Here is a 20072-nt window from a genome sequence, read left to right as displayed (position 1 = left end):
ACAAGAGCCTAAAGGGATGGCTCAAAATAAGGCCTAATAAGGCCTAAGAGGGGGTAAATCACCCCAAACGAAAAGTGACCTAAAACAACTATTTTAAGAACTTAAAAAAAGAACTTTTTTTAGTTAAGAGTTAAGCTTAAAAACGTATGCAAGAAGGGCTAAAAGCTTAAGCAAGAATGAGGGTTTTAAGGGCTAAAGACTCACCCTTGAAGACCTTCTTCACTTCTGCAACTCTAGCCACCTCTTTGAACTTAAACCAGCCCAAGAACACCAAAAACAACCCCTTAGCACCTTAGCTACCAAAGGAAGGTGTTTGAGTGTGTGTTTGTGTATTAAACTAAGACAAATCTACACTTTTGAAGCACAAAAATGAAGAAACAAGGCAAGATAGATACAAGATAATATGTATCACTCAAATGTGATTTTTCTGAACCTAGAGGAGGGAGGAGCAGCCTCCCTCTTATAGAAACTAAAAGGCAAAGCTTCTTGGAGAAGCTAAGCCTCAAACAAATCCCTCCATACACGTGTATGGAGGATAGCTCTAAAGTCCTCCAGCTGGCACAGCTGGAGGAAAATATCTCTAAAAAGGTGTCAAAAAGCAGTCGACTACTTGAAGTGGTCGACCTGCTATTTAAAGTGGTCAGCCGCTCACTTCAAGTGGTCTTCCAGAGCAACAACTGGTCGACCATAGGTGGGAGAGGTCTAGAGCATGAAAGAAAACTAGTGGTGTGGTGGCCGACCAGTAAATGTAGCCCAAAGACCAAGCAAGCCAGTTATCCGACCAGAAAACTGGCTGGCAGAAGAAAAAGTGGTCTCCAAAGAGAAAAAGTGGTCTCCCACCCTTGTACCACCTTCCAAACAAGGAAAACAAGGTTTGTACCAAAAACAAACCAAAACGGATGCAAGACAAGAGACCGGGAGGCAAAGCACGGAGCCAAAAGCCCCGAAAACTAGCTAACGAGCACCAAAAGTGGTATGCGACCACAAAAGTGGTCTCTCGGACCACAGTGTCCCTCTAGGTAGAGGCAATAAGGTATGGTTCAAAAACCACGCCAAACGGAGAACGTTAAGCGGTCCCGAGACAAGGCGCGCGGCCAAAGGCTCCAAAAACTGAAAACTAGTCTCCAAACGGGAAGTGGTCTATGACCACAAAAAATGGTCTACGACCACAAAGAGATGGTCTACAAGACCTCTCCCTCCCTCCAGGAAGAGAAAACAAGATTCGGTCCACAAACCGAGCCAAAGCACAAAGAGTTCAGAGGCCCGGAGGCAAGGCTCTCAGCCAAAACTCTGAAACCTCTAAACGAGCACAACATGCACCATCACAGAGCGCTCAATCGATAACGTCTGAGTCTTAAGGTCGGTCAAAAATGGGGTGTCTACAGTTGCCCCTCTTTAACAGAACTTGAAAGTCATAAGTCACGAGAGTGAATGTCAAAGCCTAGAGACGACCCATTTTTGACAAGGCCGAAGACTTAAACAAACAGGCAAGATAATAAAGAGATGTGCCTACAGGCTGGGGCAAGATGTAAATGACATGCACAAAGCCGAACGTAACTTACGATCATGCAAAGAAAGCTGTAACGAGGTAAATATGCACAATAAATGCAACAGTTTAAGCAAGCGAAAACGAACCAAACTACATTACATGCAGAAAGGATGTAAGAGAATTATACAATTCTCACTACGTCTCGCACGGAGTACATACAATACCGTCCAGTTCGTCTGGTCGCGCCAGCTTCAAATGAACCGTACATACAATATCATGCCTGTAAAAGAATGAAACTCAACAGGTACAATATCGTTAGAAGCATGCATAGCAATGCAAGTGAAAAGTGCGTAACAACGCAAGTGGAGGGATGCATGAGAATGCAACCTAAGTGTGACGCATAACAATGCGAAAGGGGTGCATAACAATGCAACCTAAGTGTGATGCATAACAATGCAGAAGGGATACAAAATAATGCAACTTAAGTGTGACGCATAACAATGCGGAAGGGATGCAAAATAATGCATCCTAAGTGTGACGCATAACAATGCGGTAAAACAAGCATAACAATGCAAGTGAAGTGTGCATGCATAATAATGCAACAGGAGTGCGTATAATGATGTAAGCAAAACGAGCATGACAACAAAAGTAGTGAGTGCATAATAATGCGACAAGTGGTGTGCATAACAATGTAGGTGAAACGTGCGCGACAACGCCTGTGGAAAGTGAAAGGTAATGCGAAAGAAATGCGAAAGCCTCGAAAACTAGTTGACGAGCACCAAAAGTGGCATGCGACCACAAAAGTGGTCTCTCGGACCACAGTGTCCCTCTAGGCAGAGGCAACAAGGTATGGTTCAAAAACCACGCCAAACGGAGAACGTTAAGCGGTCCCGAGACAAGGCACGCGTCCAAAGGCTCTAAAAATCAGAAACTAGTCTCCAAACGGGAAAAGTGGTCTATGACCACAAAAAATGGTCTATGACCACAAAAAGATGGTCTACAAGACCTCTCCCTCCCTCCGGGAAGAGAAAACAAGATTCGGTCCACAAACCGAGCCAAAGCACAAAGAGTTCAGAGGCCCGGAGGCAAGGCTCTCAGCCAAAACTCTGAAACCTCTAAACGAGCACAACATACACCATCACCGAGCGCTCAATCGATGACGTCTGAGTCTTAAGGTCGGTCAAAAATGGGGTGTCTACAGCTACATGTTTAAGTGTCTCATTCGGCGACCTGTTTGGGGTAGATACTTTAAGAAACCTTACTACAGCCTTAAGTTACTGTAGTTTTCCTCCTTACCCATATATTTGCCTTGGGTTCGGTACTTACAAGATTTACGTCTTATGTGTGCTGCAGGACATGGAGCCTATCATTTGCTATGACGAGTTTGGAGGGTATCGATTGAGCGAGGCTCAGCAGGGCCATTGGGGGGTCGAACCGTGAGACCTAGCTCGTCACAATCAGGAAGTCCTCTGTGAAGCACGTCGACGCTTTTACAACCAAATCACTTTCGTTAGCCAAGAGGAAGTTCTTTTCACTCCAGAGATGAAGAGGGCAGTAGTTATTCACCGTGTATGTATCCACATTCAAATTTGGCAAGAAGTGCTCGCGTTTAGTAATGACCCAGTGTTCTTCAGAGTAGAAGTTGACCACGTGGAAGCTAATGGAGACGGGGGAGATCAAATAGTACCAGAAGTGGCACCTGTGGTCCCCATAGTTCATGAACCCGAGGATCCTGCCGAAGATGGAATGGATGATGACATATGTAGACACCCCATTTTTGACCACCCTTAAGACTTGGGCACTACTAATGGTTTACTTGGTGGAGAAAGTTGAGCACGGCAAATGTTCGATTTCTTCGGCAAGAGGAGATTCAAACCCTAACCTCACACCCCATTTCTTGATTAAAATATTTTAGATCTTAAAACCCTCTCTTTCGAAATATTTTTGAAATAAAGTTCCTACAATGTCTCAAGGCTCATATTTTGTTAAATGTCGTGGTTTTCGGTAAACCGAGCCAGGACAAAGTGGAAATGAATGAAAGAGAGATGGAATCTTTGAAAAATATTTCAAAACACCTTTCTTAGGGGTTTGAAGTTGAGGAAAATAGGAGAAAAGGGGAGAAATCCAGTTGGGGGGAGAAAATGGGCATGAACCGTCAAGAGAGAGTCGAGCAGCCCTCGCTGAATCGGGCCTATTCATTTGTATACTTGGATTTCAGTTATGAGGCCACCACCGTTGGAAAGCTTACTTCCGGGGCTTCATTTTTCACTCAAGAATCTCCTAAAGCCAAGTCCGGACGAGGGAGATATGCTTGGTTGAAGTAGGGCATCAATCCAGTTGGACCGAATCTGCGCGGCTTCACCAAAACAGGCATAACTTTTTGCACAGTTGGAATTTTAATGCAAGGCTGGCGCCATTGGAAATCTAACTTCTGGGGCTTCATCATAGGAGATGGCCAATCACCTTGGACCTTTTGACCTGGTCGGCCGACCAGGTTAAGTGGTCGGCCGACAACTTGAACTGGTCGGCCAGCTCTCTGTGAGTTGGTTCCAGCTGTGCCAGCTGGATGGCACAGAATGGATTCTCCATACACGTGTCTGGAGGATCTTTGGCCTTGATTCTTGGCTTCTTGGAGAAGCTTTGGTCTCCTTGGTCTATAAAGGAAGCCCTCCCTCTCCATTGCAAGGGTTCAGATTTTGGTGAAGGCTCATAGATACATCCCTCTTTGTATCTCTCCCTTTGAGCCCTAAAAGAGTGAGCTCTTGACCCCTTTGCATACCATCTCCTAACCTAACCCCTCCACCATTACTCTAAGCATCTTGGAGGCCATTTTTAGAGGCTAAGGGATTGGTTTTTGGGTCCAGAGGTTGCTGGTTCTTGCTGTGCCACAAGGGTAACCATTTTCTCCCTTTTTGAGCATCATTTTTTATCCTTAGTTTAGCCATACTTTCAAGCATATTTGAGCTTTGGTGTAAACTGAAAAAAGTCTTATTTTGAGCTTCTTAACAAGTTTGTTTAAGGTCATTTTTCTGTTGGGGGTCATCTACCCCCTTGCATGCTTGTTTTCATCTTGTTTTGAGCCATGCATTAAGGCCTTTGTATTGTGCTTTGTTTGGCCTTTTAGTCACTGAAATCCAATGGATTTTCAGTGGCTAGCATGCTATTTTGAGCCTCAAAATCAGAGAGGGGTGACCCTCTCATCCCTTGTCTTGTTTACTAGCATTTTTAACCTAACAAGGGAGCCCATGTGTGCATGCTTCCAAGACTCATTTCAGGCCCTTTCAAGTGAGTTTTAGGGCCTGCATAACCTCTGTCTAGAGGTGGTTTTTTCCATATTAGGTGTCCCTCTTGCATGTTTAGAACAACCATCTTTATAGCTTATCAAAGGAGCCTATCATTCTTGCATGAATAGACCATGTTTCAGTGGGTTTTTGGGGTTTATTTGGCATGTCATACCTCTCACTTTTTCTGGTTTGGTAGCCTCTTTATTGCCTCACATACTTGTAGTGCAAATCCCCTTTACTAGCTTGTGTTGCATTCTATTTTGGTCCTTGATTCTAGCACTTTTTGGCCATGCCTTGAACTGATTTTGTGCCTGTTTGGGACTGCCTTAGCTCTTTTTTTATGCCTCATGGTCGAATAATGCTTGCTATGCATGGTTGTAGTTCAATACCCTTGCCTAGCTTTGAGTTTTGGGGCCTATTGCATGCTTGTGTTGAGGTGTTTCCATGTTTTGGGGCCATTGTATATCATATTTTAGAGCTTATATGCATGCCATATTCCCATCCTTTCCACTCTTTAAATGCGTTTGAGAGTTGTGCATAAATGCCTCGTTTTCAGACCATTGCATGAGCTTCATTTCTATGCATGTTGAGCCATCATTTTAGGCCATTTTCCCACTGTCTTGGACCTACCTAGGGTCTGTTTGGGGTTGGTTTTTTCATTTGTGCATTGCTTTGTGTACCTCTAGTGTAATCCGCTTCACTAGTTTCGGTATTCGGGCCATCTAGCATGCATTGTGTGACATATTTGCATGAGTCGGGACCATGGTGCATCATGTTTCAGAGCTGGAAAATGTGTGTTTGTATGCCATATTTCATCCCTTGCCATGCTTTGATAGAGTTGCATTTGGTGCCTTAGGTTTGGTCCCTTGCATTTGTGCATGTTTGCATGTGTGTTGTTGCTTCATTTTCATCATGTTTGGCCACTGATTTGCGTGTGGCTGAGGCCCATTCACTTTGGTTTAAGTCCATCTTGCATTGAGTATGCCATATTATCCTTAGCATTGCGCATGCCGGGTAGTTCGCCGCATTGAATATGTCATTTGATGTTCGCATTGAGTATGCTAAGTCGCATCGTGTCACATGGTTGCATGCCATTAGCATTGATAGGTTGCTTATGTTGCTTTGCATTGAGTATGCATGCTTTTGGCATTGGTGGTTTGGTCATTTTGTTGCGTGCTTGTCCCTTGCATTGCATGTTTGCATACTTATGTTGCATTTCGTTATGCTTGCACGCATTGCATTGTGCATGCCATGTTTCTTGTTTGCATAATTGCATTGCATTTCCATGTTTGGGTTGCATTGTGTTCGAAATAGGAGTTAGTCTGAACACGGGAAACGAGGGACGTCTCGTACTCAAAGTGACGAAACGTGCCTCGATTCCCGGTCGCCGACACTCTTGACCATCCATGATGGAGTTGTTGGTTTTAGTTGCTTATATGTGCATTCATGTCCCATTGAGTCGTGCAATTTGACTCCTCGGCCATCATGCATCGAGATGCGTGATTGGTGGTCCGAGGATCGAGGGTTACCCTCCCTAGAGCCTATGCTATGACGGGGAGAGTGGTCGAGCACACATTTGTTGAAAATACCTTGCCATGCCTCCCTATTGCTTTGTGTTGCAGAAAACAAGAATCTAGGGGCAGAAAGTGGTCGGCCGACCAGGTTTTCTGGCAGGCCGACAACGTTTTTTTGGTCTCCACCACAAAGGGTGGTCGGCAGGTGGTCTCCAATGCCATTGGCTGGTCGGCAGCCCTCCCACAACTTCCCAGAGTGGAGTTTCAGCCTCTTGGAACTTCTTGCAAGTTTCTGAAATCAATTGCACACAAAGGCAAGACGAGGCATCGCGATGGATTTCTCGACGAGGCGACTCGAGCATGCATGCATCCATTGTCATCCAAAACAGAGCCGAGGTAGTCCATTCTACATAGTTTGCATGCTAGTTTATTGCTTACTTAGTTAATTTGTTAATTAGCTAGAATTGTGTAATAATTAGCTGTGAGTTATTATCCATTTTGGTTGTGTAATATTTATTCAGACCCTCCGAGAGATGGCACAATTGTGTAATAAGTGTGTGTTTGTGTGTGATGTATGTCTTCCAACCCCATGTCTTTCTCCCTTTTATTTACTAGCTTTTGATGGTTAGTTTAGGGCATGTTTCAATTAGCATACTTATGCTCGCATGTTTGCATCATTCATCTGTACTGCATGTACCGGGCTCGGCGCATCATGCTAACTGCATTGTATTTCAATTCCAAGTTGAATACATGTTATCTGTTGCATTTCATATGCCATGTTTAGAATGGCCGAGCCCATCCTAGTTGCATTTTTGCATGTGTTGCATTAGCCATCTTAACATGAACTAGGATCATGCATTGATTACTAACTAGTTTCTGTTTTGGCTTGGAGTACTCGGTAAGTATTTATGCTTTAGCATCCTTGCATGTGTGTGAGTGACTGCCATGATAGCATGCTTACCATGAGGCTATGTGCTTATGTGATATACCTGCCTGAATGCCTGTGGGTGGAGGTTGGGTTGCTTGAGTTGGAATAATTCATCGAAACCCGCGTTTTAGCCTACTTGCGACTAGCAAACTTCAATCCATTTTCAAAACAAACGGATATGCGATGCTTTATTCCAACTTAGGCAATCCAGTCTATACTTGTATGCTGTGCGCATCATATAGTAATTCTAGGCTAATAAACCGGAATAAGAGCACATAATGTTTTCAAAACTCGATATCATGGTTAGTAGAGGCCGATCTTTGATCGGGCGAGCGGGGGTGCTCACGAAGTGACCTTCCCCAATCGTACCCAAGTTCCCGAGGCAACTTTGGTGATGACGGACACGTGGCCTTAAGCACGAGTCAGGGTTTCCTAAATTCCCCCAAAATAAAATATTTAGGTGGCGACTCTGTATCTAGCAAAGCAGTCCATGTTTGGCACTTCTTTCTAAAAATCAGTTTTTCAAAACGATTTGCCGGATTTGTACTCTTTGATGATTCATCGGTCTTGCATTGCACTCTGCGAGATTAGATACAGCACCGTGACATTGAGTCCTAAACTGTAGTAAGCCCAATTAACAAAAAGGGATTCCCTCCCAGGACGTTCGGGGACGTCTACAGTTTCTGGCAACTCTGCTAGGGATTTAGAGAACTTGACTCGAACTCATGATATCTTGTTTTGACTACACTTATGTGTTTCTTTGCATTACATGTGCATTGGTGCGCCTAAGTCACAGTGTTTGCCGTCTGCTATTCCTGAACGGTTTGTCGGAGGCTTACTTTGTGAAGCGTGCCATAAGGCTGACCGATTACGGGCTCTGCCACGATGGGAACACAAACCCCAGTTGTCACCGAGGCACCCTTTTTGACCATTAGACCTAGTGCATGTTTGGAATCCATAGTGACCATTCCAAACTAGGACAGGTTGCTTACCTGATTTTAGGTTGTTTGAAACCATTGCGTGCATAGTGAAACCCTAGCTCCTGACAAAATAGGACAGGGAAACCTTACCCCTCCATAGGGGTGTTTTGGCTCTCATTTGTTTGCTATGTGCTTTTAGAGTGCGTCCCTACAGGAATGCATGTATCAAGTTTACAAGTTTAGGCATCAGGCCTGAGGGCATCAGTGTTTTGTCAATCAGTTATATCTGCGGGTATCAGATTCAGTTTTGGGGTAGTGATTTGAGAATAGTGATCAGTGGTCTAATACAGTTATTCAGCTATGCTTACATTTGTTCTGGTAAAATTGGGCTGAGATGTTGCCTGTTTTCTCTTTAGGGGGGGGATCAGAGATTCAGTTCTGAGCAACCAGTGTTCTCCTTCGCTGAGGTAGGGCAGAAAGAGGCCAGTCGAGGCTCACCGGTCCATCAGATCCGTCAGTCACCAGTCCAGTCCATCTGGTTCGTCAATTACCAGTCACATCACCTCTGTTCAGTTCAGCAAATTCGTGATGACGCAAAGTCCAGAAAAAATTGTGGTCATGACAGCAGCATTAAGCCAGGGCCAGGGAATCATCATGCAGGGTGAGGCTGATGTTGAAATGCAACGTCCACCTAGGTCACCTGCCGCGCGTCCGATCTGGGAACCCCAATTATTTCAAGTTCGTGAGCCCACCACCTTTGAGTTGATGGGAATGATTGGCGACCTTCAGAGGTCTGTGGCTGATCTGGCCTACAGAATGTTGGCCCCGCCACCAATCACATTGTATGCTGGGAACTTCATGCCAGAGGAGCCCCCGCTACTGTGGCGAATTGTAATTGAGCTCAGCCAACCTGAAGCTATCTCGAGCTCTGGCAATGATATGTCAACAGCAGCCGTACTTCGCACTGGTCAAGCAACCCAAACCTTCCACCAAGCTGAGGCCAACAGAAAGAACAAGATGAAGGTGGACACTGATCCTAATGAATGACTTCAGCAAGCTGTTGAGGCTCTAAAAGCTGAGGGGTTGGATAAGCAACAAGTACTCGTAGTTGTGGCTAAGATTGTGGATGACAACTTCCCCACTCAGGCCGAGAGTAGTTTAAGCCAGAGGGAAAATCGAGATGGGGACCGTCGTACCAGAACAGTTCCTTCTAATCCAAACCCTGCACCTGGAAAAGATCAGAGAGCCATGGCAGCACCTGTCGATCCTTTTTCGAGTGCGTCCAGCAAAAGTCAGCAAACCTCGAAGTATCCGCCCCGAGGTCGCAGGGTTTTCCATGCCCTCTACATGCCTTTGTCTAAGGCCCTTCAAATCCTCGTCGAAAAAAGGCATCTCAAACCCCTCGAGCCTCAGCCTCTCCCGAGTCCCCTTCCAGCTAAGCATGATGGTATCCAGTACTGTGCATACCATCAACAAACCGGTCACAGCATCGACAACTGCTTCCGTCTTCGCCACGAAGTGCAAGATTTGATTGACAATGAAGTCATCCTCCCGCCAAGCTCGGCAAAGTCTGTCACCACCGGGTTGGTGGATTTCGAGGATAATGCAAGTATGTGATCAAAGGGTTGGACCACTTGTGGGCGGCATACGGTTTACCTCGGATATGGCGTATGGCACGCACTATTTTGAGCATTTGCAAATGCTAGCTTTGTAGTTTCTGACTTGGGTGTTGAGTCAGTTCTGTAGTTTTGTTTTGAGTCTGTCTTATTGTCTTGAGTCAGTCTTTTTGATTAAGGGTCTATCTTGTTATATCGAGTCAGTCTTGTTGTACAAAGGTCGGGTGATTCCGAGGGTGTTACCTCGGGCATCACCATTTTGTTTTGCGTTTGTCTTTTCATTTTGTTTTGAGTCTATTTCTGCCTGGAGCCAATTACACCAACAAATTTGAATGGAACAGCAGTAATTTTCACACTCTTGCATTTGCTTCTGCCTTGTGCCGGTTGTGCCAGAAAATCTAGGATGAATTGGTGGAGCATCTCACCTGCTCTTCTGCACCTTTAAATCATTGCATTGACCTAAGTTTTTCAAAACTTTTTCTAACACGATGTGTTGAAAACAAAGAGGAAGGAATTCCTCGAGATTTGCAAAAATTTGATCAACTGAGAGAAAGAGAGGCGTGCTAAGCCCTTAATGAATGAAATCATGCTTGTTAGTGTGAGTACTGAGAAGGATCCTGGCTTGATCCAGATTGGTTCTACATTGTCTTCAGCGCGAGCGATTAGTCGCTTTCTTAAAAGATTTCAAAAAATATTTTGCGCGGTCCTGCGAAGACCTGTGTGGAATCGCTCTTGAGATTGTGCAGCTTAGGATCGCTCTCAGCCTCAAGACTCGAACCCTCATTTTCAAACCTTGGACTTAAATTCAGAATGTTCAATGGTCAACCATCAAAGGAGGCCTGTGTGGCCATATTTGAAGCAGCCCACGAACTAGGGGCAAGAAAAGTCAGATCAAGAAGATCAAATGTAATCAAAAGAAGCTTGCAAAGCTAGATCAGAAGCACCCCTCAAACTAGGGGCAAAAATGTCAGATGTGCTCAAAGAGTCAAGAATTGGGACATTTCTCAAGATGGTGAAGATCGGAAAGAATGCCAAAATCCCAGAAAGGATGAAAGAAGAAAGTATTGCTGAAGTGCAACTGAGTTCCTCCCCACAACACTTGGGGAAAATTCGGCCCCCATTGGACGAACTCCTACATCATCAGCGAACAACAGCCACTCTCCTGGATTCAGATGACTTCAGATCTCAAAACCATTTGACATGGACAAAGCTACACTTTTACCCTTGAGAGGCTCGCTGGGCCGAAAACCCGGAAGGGCGACCCAGGCAAAAGTTAGAGCAAGAAAAAGAAAAAAAAGAACAAAGAACAAAAAATGCAAAGAACAAAAAAAGAAATTAAAAAATCTGAAAAAGAATGAACAAAGAAAAAAAGAAATGAAAAGAATTGAAAAGAAAAGAAAAACAAAACTCGCAAGGTTGAAAACTCGAAAGGGCGGCCTTGGCAAAAGTTAGAGCGCAAAAGGAGAGGTTTGTACCCGAGTGTATCTTAACTCCGAACTACGTAAGGCTTGATTCTCATCTTTGGGATATGTAGGCAACTTCATTCTGAAGTCCAGCCGTAAAACACTTCAAATTCAATTGTGTCCATGTGATGGTTTTGGTCATCTTTATCTTCTCTGTGTCCGAGAATTTGGTTGTAATTGTCACTGTGAGGACTGGATGCCACGTTCTGCGGCGCTATTCAGACTAGGGGCAACTTTCCGTTGCCATGCCGTGCTGTAACGCTATTCAAACAAGGGGCAACTTTTCGTTGCCGTGCAGTGCCATTTAGGGAAAGGGGCAATTTTCCATTGCTTTCGATCCGAGGTTGTGCATCTTAAGAGTAGGTTCCGTGCTCGTCGAGCAGTGGCCATTTGCAAAAATAGTTTTTTTTTTTTTTTTTGAGAATTTTTACTGAGGTTGACTAATTTTCTCAAAAAGTATTCCATTTTTCTAAAACTGGACCATTTCTTGGACCAAAAAAAAAGGAAAATTTTCAGTGCTCATAACCTGACATGCATGATTTCAAATCAGAAAATCGAACAAGTGTGTTAATCTAACTCTCATTTTGGTTAAAATTGTTTTAACATAAGCAAAAAAACAGAAATTGGTCAAAAGTGATGAACTAGGGGCACAGTGGAGTCAGGCTTCCTGTCTTTTTCTCGTTGTCAATACATTTGCCAGAAAGGGCACCATACTTGCCAAGAAGGGCACTCTACCTGCCAGAAAAGGGGACAGTTGAAGCTGTCAACAAAGGGACTGAAAGCTCTCTCATCCTCTGAGCAACGAGGTATCAAGCCAAGTGCGAAACACGAATTGGAATGGATCAAGATACTCCACTCCCTCATCCGGGGCATCGACTAGACGTCACCGGAAAAAGAGAATCTAGCAGAATGCTAGGGGCGTGAGCCCGCAACTTCCTGTTTATCCATCAACCACCCAGGGGAGGGATAAAAAATGAGAGATTGAAGAATAGAGAGATGTGCGCTGAGAGGAAAAGTGAGACAAGGGCTTTTTCAGAAAAACAGAGCCTGAGGGCCGAGTGATGTGAGAATCACAAATTAGAAAGGGTGGGAAACAAATACCCGGAGAAACTGGCTCCTCGCGATCTGAGAGTTCTCTCATCTTTCCAATACGTCTGAGTGTCGTGTCTTTTGCTTTCTCTCGATTCTTGTTTTGAGTCGTTTCGAGTGTCACTCGGTGTGTTTAGGTTGTTTTACCTTGTTTTTCCTTTGTTGAGTTGTGTTTAGGTTGTTCTACCTTTGTTTTCCGTTGTTGAGTCGTTTTAACTGTTGTCAGTTGTAGGCTCAATACCTGGTTGAGAACTCCTTCTCAATTTCAATTTCAAAAAAAAAAAATCGCTTTGTGCTCAGAGTGCTGTGTCATTCTCCATGTTTGTGCAAAATGAGATTTTGTTCTTTCAAAAACAGCAGGGTTCAACTCGGTTCATGTGAAAACAGTAAAACCAGGACCTATCTGAAGCTATATAGGTTCCAGACTTCGAAGCAAAAAAAGGGAAAAATGTCGGGCATCTGAGTTTGTTTCAACTTCTGCAAGTTCCGTCGTCGCATCCTGTATGTCCAGAATGAGCTGTGTGTTCAAAATTAAAAGACTACTATGTTATGAGTCGTGTGTTCAGATCGACCAGTGTTGTATTATGAGCTGCGTGTTCAAAATTGAAAATGTATGAGCTGCGTGTTCAAAGTGGAATGTGTGAGCTGCGTGTTCAAAATGAAGTGAATGAGCTATGTGTTCATAAATGAAAATTTATGAGCTGTGTATTCAAAATTAAGAATGAGCTGCATGCAAATGAAAATGTATAAGCTACGTGTTCAAAGTGGAATGTGTGAGCTGCGTGTTCAAAATGAAGTGAATGAGCTGTGTATTCAGAAATGAAAATTTATGAGCTGCGTATTCAAAATTAAGAATGAACTGCGTGCAAATGAAAATGTATGAGCTGCATGTTCAGAAGTGGAATGTGTGAGCTACGTGTTCAAAATGAAATGAATGAACTGTGTGTTCAGAAATGAAATTTTATGAGCTGCGTGTTCAGAATTTAAAATGAGTTGCGTGCAAATGAAAATATATGAGCTGCGTGTTCAAAATGAAGTGAATGAGCTGTGTGTTCAGAAATGAAAAGTTTGAGCTGCGTGTTCAGATTTAAGAATGAGCTGCGTACAAATGAAATGAATGAGTTGTGTGTTTAGGAGTGAAGTGTATGAACTGTGTGTTTAGTATGAGCTGCGCGTTCGCATTCAAAAATGGGCTGCGTGTTCAGAAGTTCGAAAGTTTAGGCCACGTGTTCAACTTTCAAACAAATGTGTGCTGCGTGTTCACATTCAAAAATGGGCTGCGTGTTCAGAAGTTCAAAAGTTTAGGCTGCGTGTTCAACTTTCAAACAAATGTGCGCTGCGTGTTCACATTCAAAAATGGGTTGCGTGTTCAGAAGTTCAAAAGTTTGGGCTGCGTGTTCAACTTTCAACAAGTGTGTGCTGCGTGTTCACAATCAAAAATGGGCTGCGTGTTCAGAAGTTCAAAAGTTTGGGCTGCATGTTCAACTTTCAAACAAATGTGCGCTGCATGTTCACATTCAAAAATAGGCTGCGTGTTCAGAAGTTCAAAAGTTTGGGCTGCGTGTTCAACTTTCAACAAGTGTGTGCTGCGTGTTCACATTCGAAAATGGGCTGCATGTTCAGAAATTCAAAATTTTGGGCTGCGTGTTCAACTTTCAACAAGTGTGTGCTGCGTGTTCACAATAAAAAATGGGCTACGTGTTCAGAAATTCAAAAGGTTGGGCTGCGTGTGCGACTTTCAACAAATGTGTGTTGTATGTTCACATTCAAAAATGGGCTGCGTGTTTAGAAATTCAAAAGTTTGGGCTGCGTGTTTAACTTTCAACAAGTGTGTGCTGCATGTTCACAATCAAAAAATGGGCTGCGTGTTCAGAAATTCAAAAGCTTGAGCTGTGTGTTCAACTTTCAAAAACTGTGGGCTGTGTGTTCACGACAACAAGTTCGAGCTGTGTGTTCAGATTTCAAGAAAATGTGGGCCGCGTGTTCACTGCAAGAGTTTGAGCTATGTGTTCAGATTTCAAGAAAATGTGGGCTGCGTGTTCACGACAAAAGTTTGAGCTGTGTGTTCAGATTTCAAAAATGTGGGCTGCATGTTCACGCCAAAAGTTTGAGCTACGTGTTCAGAAATTCAAGTCCTTGAGCTGTGTGTTCAAAATGCAAACCAAATGTTGTGTTATGGACTGAGTGTTCAGATTGAGCAATGTTAAGTGCTATGTGCCAGAAACGAGCTGTATGCCCGAAGAATGAGTTGTGTGATCAAAACAAGCTGTGTGCCCGAAAATGAGCCGTGTGCCCGAAATGAGCTGTGTGCCCGAATGAGCTATGTGCTCAAAAGAGTTGTGCGCCCAGATAAACAGAGTGCTGTGTTTCGAGCTGCATGCCAAATAAATAAAAATATTGTGTTGTGAGCCGCGTGCCAAACAAACAAAGTGTTGTGTTGTGAGCTGTGTGCCAAATGAATGGAATGCTATGTCGTAAGCCGTGTGCCAAGTCTTGTATTGTGCATGCATTTTATCGCGCTATTTTGCGCACCCTATTCGCACTATTTTGTGCATCTCATGCATTTTGCATACATTTCATTTTGCGCTATTTTGCGCATCGCGCTATCTTGCGCACCTCAATCGCACTGTTTTGTGCAGTTTATCACTCGCGCTCTCTTGCGCATCGCACTATTTTGTGCAGTTTACACTCGCGCTTTCTTGCGCATCGCACTGTTTTGTGCAGTTTATCACTCGCGCTCTCTTGTGCATCGCACTATTTTGTGTAGTTTACACTCGCGTTTTCTTGCGCATCGCACTGTTTTGTGCAGTTTACACTCGCGCTTTCTTGCGCATTGCACTGTTTTGTGCAGTTTATCACTCGCGCTCTTGCGCATCGCACTATTTTGTGCAGTTTACACTCGCGCTTTCTTGCGCATCGCACTGTTTTGTGCAGTTTACACTCGCACTTTCTTGCGCATTGCACTGTTTTGTGCAGTTTATCACTCGCGCTCTTGCGCATCGCACTATTTTGTGCAGTTTATCACTCGCGCTCTTGCGCATCGCACTATTTTGTGCAATTTACACTCGCGCTTTCTTGCGCATCGCACTGTTTTGTGCAGTTTACACTCGCGCTCTCTTGCGCATCGCACTATTTTGTGCAGTTTATACGCGCGCTTTCTCGCGCATCGCACTATCCTGTGCATTTCATTACTTGCTCCCTCTCATCTTGCGTAGAAAATACTAGTAGCACTTGTTAGTGCATTGTTCGCGCTATCTTGCGCACCTTTCTCGCACTTGTTAGTGCATTGCTCGCGCTGTTCTGCGCACCTTACCTACACTTGTTTGTGCATTACATCGCACTATCTTGTGCACATCTACGTCACACTGTCTTGTGCATTCACTTTCACTCGCACTCTTTTGTGCACTTTGTTTTTGTATCATTCGCACTGTCTTGTGCACTCTCTAATCTAGGAGACCTTAAATCCGGCATCTTCATTTGCACTGTCTTGTGCACTCTCTGGTCTAAGAGACCTTAAATCCTCTAAAGGTGCAATTCATTTGCTGTTTGTCGTGCCCGAACGACTTCCAGTGGTCTGGTATAGCCACCTGCCTGTGTTTGCGGTGAGTTCCTAGGAGACTAACTGAGACGGTGGAAACTAGAGTTCGATTGACTCATGCCTAGAACGCAAAGGTTCAAGATTTCCGAGACTAAAATCTGGTTTAAATACCCAAGGGTATATCCTCGGCTTGAAATCTATATGGCAGCCCCATAGGTTGAGATAGCATATGTATGTGCCTCAATTCTGGATACTGAACCAACCTAGTCTGTCACCCTGTTGGAGAATAGGAAAAGCTGCGACCATAGTCAGGGAGAAAAGTAGTACCTCTGGTTCAACCAAGAAGAAGCGAAAGATCCCCAACAGCATGAGGTAAGTCATTGCCAATTGCCCCTATATGGTACCTTCACCTCTTAGCTATTACATTGCATTTTAGCCGCTTGTAGACGTTCCCGAACGCCCCGGGAGGATGGGTCCCGTTTTGTTCGTTTGTGGGTCTACTACAGTTCAGGACTCTCAAATTGTCACAGTTCTTGATTTGAACCAAAGAGTCTAAATCCGGCAAATCGTTTTGAGAAAACTGATTTTTAGAAAAGAAGTGCCAAACATGTACTACTTTGCCAGATATAGAGTCGCCACCTAAATATTTTATTTTGGGGGAATTTAGGAAACCCTGACTCGGTGCCAAAGGCCACGTGTCCGTCATCACCAAAGTCGCCTCGGCTCGGGAACTTGGGTACGATTGGGGAAGGTCAGCTATGAGCACCCCCTCTCGCCCGATCAAAGATCGGCCTCTACTAACCATGATATCTAATTTTGAAAACGTTATGTGTTCTTATTCCGGTTAATTAGCTAGAATTACTATGTGATGCGCACAGCAAAACAAGTATAGACTAGATCGCCTAATTTGGAACAAAGCATTGCATATCCGTTTGTTTTGAAAAAACGATTTGAAATTTGCTACTCGCAAGTAGGCTAAAACACGAATTTCAACGAGTTGTTCCAACTCAAGCAATCCAACCTTTACCCACAGGCATTCAGGCAATTCATATCACATAAGCATCTAGCCACATGGTAAGCATGCTGTCATGTTAACATTCACACTCATGCGAGACGCTAAAGCATAAATATTTACATCGTACTCCGTGCCAAAATAATGAACTAGTTAGTAATCACATGCATGATCCTAGTTCATGCTAAGTGCTTAATGCCACGCATACAGAATGCAATCAGGATAGGCTCGGCTAATCCTAGGATGGCATGTGAAATGCGATCATTTGAAGCACGTATTCAAGTTAGATTTGAAATACTTATGTAGTTAGCATGATGTGCCGAGCCCAGTGCATGCAATACTGATGAATGATGCACGCATGCGTAGCATAAAGTATGCTAATTTAAACGTGCCCTGATACTAACCATCAAAGCAGGTAAGTAAAAGGGAGAAAGAAACGGAGGTTGGAAGACATGCACACACGCACCCACACTTATTACAAATTTGCCCTCACTCGGAGGGATCAAAAGAATAATATAATTAACTAACCTACAAGTTAATTAAATGTTACGGACCAATTAAACTAGTTAAGCACATTAACTAATCTAAGAAAGTGGTAAAAGCAGTCTCGGCAAGAGGATCCAATGCACGCGTGCCTGGTTCCGCTCGGAAGTCCACTGCTATGCACAAGCTGCCTCGGTTTTCCCTGCTTTGCTCCTCTGAGGACTGCACAAGTCCCAAGGTACACTGTTTGGATGTTGGGGAACGCCACCGGCTGAGGCAAATGGTCACCGGCCATGGAAGGATGGTAATCAACTATTGGTTGAGCTATTGGCCATCCGTTAATGGTCGATCAGCACTCTATGTAGCCAACCGGCCAAAACTCCCTGCGGAAACCTGTTTTGACAGCAGCAAAGGGCAAAACATGGCATGACAATGCAATTCAAGCAAATGTGTGCACCAACACATCCCCTATCATGTTTATGACTCAAAGGGACATGGTACTCAATTCCCGGACCATCAATCATGCATTTCAATGCATGATGGCCCAAGAGACCAAGTGTGCACTTTGATTTCAAATGTCATGCAATGTACATAAACAAACAGATGGAGCTCAACCTCTATCACAAGCAATTCAAGAGGCAAGGCATGCATGCCAATGCAATGCAATCCTAAGCATGTGAGCCTAAATATGCAATACGGGCATGCAAGCAAGTAATGTATGTTAGACACACAACCTAGGCAAACAAGCATGCAAGGCATGAAGCAATGCAACCAACAAGTATGTAAGACACAATGTGGGTGTTCAAACATGCAAGCAAGTATGTGATTTCATTCAATCATGCAACAACACACAAGTATGCGACAACACACAAGGTGAGCATGCAACAACATGCGAACAATGGACTTAAACTGATTCGGGCAGCTCTATACTAAGCCCGAAACAGTGGCCAACATGCTCGAGAATGAAGGCAAAATGACATGTAAACATGCATGCACACAAGGACCAACACTTAAGCATTAAAGAGCAATTCTCAAGCACACCTAAGAGGGTGCAAACATGGGCAAATGGCATGCATTATAAGCTCTGAAAATCATGTCTTGAAAGATGCCAAACCAAATCAATAAGACAAGCTAAGCATGCAACAAATGGTCCAAGTACTCAAGGCAAGCCAAGAAGGCTTAAACCAAGGCCAAGCCAACCAAGCCTCACAAGGCTAAGGGGACTTAAAACAGGTCCAATGTAGACCTGAACGAAGCTAAGGATGTACCTAGATGGCATCTAGGTGGTCCAAACATGCAAGCATACAAAGAGGCACATTTATGGAGCATAAGGCAACAACTTTTAACACATTGAAGGAGCATCAAACGCAAGCATATAGGCATGTTATAAGGACTGAAATAACATTGTAAATGGTTCCAAACCACTGAAATAATGCAAGTAATGCATACTCATGGTCCATGCACTTGAGGCTCACAAGCCAATAATGCAAAGAGGCTATACTAAGCATGCCATGGTCGACCAAAGCAACCAAAAATAGAACTTCAACATGCTAAAACAAGCACAAAAGCTTCACAGAGCTAAGCCTAAATCATGCTAGAACAAGGGTCTAAACCTAAAGCATGTTAAGGCAAAAATGTCGCATTACAAGACATGTATGCAAGGCATGCAAGGTGTGTCCAAACCAACATGAAACAGAGGTAATACATGGCAAAATACTACCAAATAACAGTTAAGGCATGGTCAACATGAACCTAAACTAGGTGCTCACACATGAGGCAAAAATTGACCTTCTCAAAGACAACAAGGAGAGGGGGTGGCCCCCTCTTTCTTAGGACCTCAAGGCACCATCCTCACCACTGAAATCCCTCAAGATTTCAGTGGTGAGGAGGCCCAAACAAAGTGGTCCCAAAGCTCACCCAAAATGGCACAAAATGGGGCCTAACAAGCCCTAAGAGGGGTCAAACGACCCCAAATGCCAAAACACTCTTAAACAACTATTTTAAGCAAGTAAAAATAGAACTTTTATATGCTATACACGAAGCTTATAAATAGTTGCAAGATAGGTTAAAAAGCTATGCAAAAATGGGATAAAAAAGGAGTAAGTTCTTACCCTTGTTGACCCTCTTCACAAACAATGCTCCAACTGCCTCCTTTAGCTCAAAACCAGCCAAAAACTTCAAGAACAACCTCCAAGGACCTCAGCTACTAAGGAAAGGTGTAATGGTAGGTGTTTGTGTGCAATAGTAAAAACAAACACACACTAATACACCAAAAGGAGGAAGAGATATAGAGATAGAGTATATGTAAACCCTAACCCTAAAACTCAGAGCTCTGGAGCTTTTTTTGTCAACCCTAGTGGAGGGAGAAGAGGCTCCCTCTTATAGAGCTCACTCTTGCAAAGCTTCTCAAGTAAGCTAGTTAAGAGGGAGATCCCTCCATACACGTGTATGGAGGGGAGCAAAGTGGGTGCCAGCTATCCTAGCTGGCACAAAAATATCTGAAAAAGCAGATGAACAGTGGCCGGCCCGCCAAAAATGCAATTTGACCAATATAGATGGCCGGTCGACCATCTAGAGCGCCGGTCGGCCAAACAATTGGCCGATGGAAACAAAACACAGCCGGTGGCGTCAAGCCATGGCCGGTGGAGTGTGGGGATGGCCAACAAGCCATTCCCTACCCCTCAAAGGCAAAACACAAGTGTTTGGTGCAAAACGAAGAGCAAAACAGTCGAGTCG

This window comes from Camellia sinensis, chromosome 2 (assembly GCF_055761805.1).
Source record: "Camellia sinensis isolate YWXY chromosome 2, ASM5576180v1, whole genome shotgun sequence".
Classification (NCBI taxonomy): domain Eukaryota; kingdom Viridiplantae; phylum Streptophyta; class Magnoliopsida; order Ericales; family Theaceae; genus Camellia; species Camellia sinensis.
Note: the sequence above shows the minus strand (reverse complement) of the source record.